We start from the raw sequence: 1,765 nt of genomic DNA on the forward strand, positions 1-1,765 counted from the left end.
CAGAGTAGTATTTGTAGTTGGGTGATCGGTGGAAGCTCCAGGATAGGGCCAGTTTGTATGTGCAGAGCCAGCACACCTCTGGCGAATTGGAAGGCTCTCTTCCTTGGGTGAAAATATGAACACTTTCACCCTAAATCATGTTGTTGGCATTTTAAAAAAATGCATGCATTTTCAATACCAGTGGAACTGTCTAAGAGTAGTACAAAACATGGTGTATTTGAGTGAGACCTAAAAAGGAATTAAAAAAAAAAGGTTGCAACTCCCACTCTGCCTCTAAGTGAATGACCTTGAGGAAGTCACCTAAATTCTTGGGCCTCAGCATTGTCATTTGCTAATTAAGGTAGTCTTAGTTATACTTTCAAGGAGCCCTGGTGGTGCAGTGGTTAAGCGCTCAACTGCTAGCTGAAAAGTCAACAAACAGTTTGAACCTACCAGCTGCCTCTCGGGAGAAAGATGTGGTAATCTACTTTCATAAAAATTAGAGCCTTGGAAACCCTATGGGGCAATTCTACCTTGTCCTCTAGGAGTTGGAATCTGCTTGACGGCAGTGGGTTTTTTTTTTTTTTTTTTTTTTTTTTTAGTTGTACTTTCAGGATAAACTTCGGGAATAGGAATTCTATGTCAGAATTCTCAAGCCCTGTTTTAGGCTAATCCTCTGAGGGCTGGCATTGCACAGGAGGTCACCTTCTTCAGGAAGCTCTGAACTTCCTGCATTAAGAGGCGGTGAGGTGGCAAAAGAGGGACATATTTGTTTATTTTCAGAGTGGTCTGAGTTTTTAGGTTCATTTTTCATTTCCTGGAGAATCTCTGAATTCCCCAAACTTTGAGCATTCTGCTGTAGTTCCAATGTACCCACCAGCTGACGCATGCCACATCTGCTCTAATGGCAGTCAACCTGGGCTCCCCTTTGGTTTAACAAACATCTTTGTGAGCCTCTGGGATCATTTTCTTCTACAAACTGTGAACACCATGCAGGAAGCACCATCCAGGACGTCTGTGTGCTGCCAAAGGACATGATGTGTGGGTTGGAGATGCCTGCAGATAGGTATGACTTGAGCAGAGAAACAAAGACGACATTGTTCTCAGGTGAACATGGAAGGAAGCTCACTAGCAGTTGTAAGAGTGGGGTGAGTGGGAACTGTTGGCTTCTCTGAGGCTGTATCTCCTGCGCTGTGCTCGACCCTGATGAGCTGGGTACTCTTGGGTTTGCCCCTAGAGTGGTGCAGGGAGGCAAGCTCCAGAACTTTCTGCTTTGCTGCTTGCATTGCATGAGGCTGCCTCCCATGAATTTGGGCTCAGAAATTACTCAAGACCTCCATAGGTTTACTGTGTTCAGATAAGAAAGATTCAAGTGTGACAATAGCTTCCTTCTTCCTGAAGTCTTCTTTTGCCTCCCATGTTGGCCATTTTTTATTTGGCAAGTGTCTTAGTTATCTAATGCTGCTATAACAGAAATACCACAAGTGGATGGCGTCAACAAACAGAAGGTTATTTCCTCACAGTCTAGTAGACTAGAAGTCCAAATTCAGGGCGTCAACCCCAGGGGAAGTCCTTCTGTCTTTGTCAGCTCTAGAGGAAGGTCCTTGTCATCAATCTTCCCCTGGTCTAGGAATTTCTCAGCACAGGAACCTCAAGTCCAAAGGACGTGCTCTGCTCCTGGCATTGCTTTCTTGGTAGTATGAGGTTCCCATGCCTCTCTGTTCACTTATCTCTTTTATATCTCAAAAGAGATTGGTTTAAGACACAATCTAATCTTGTAGATTGA

The sequence above is a fragment of the Trichechus manatus genome, unplaced genomic scaffold, assembly GCF_000243295.1.
Source record: "Trichechus manatus latirostris isolate Lorelei unplaced genomic scaffold, TriManLat1.0 scaffold00025, whole genome shotgun sequence".
NCBI lineage: Eukaryota > Metazoa > Chordata > Mammalia > Sirenia > Trichechidae > Trichechus > Trichechus manatus.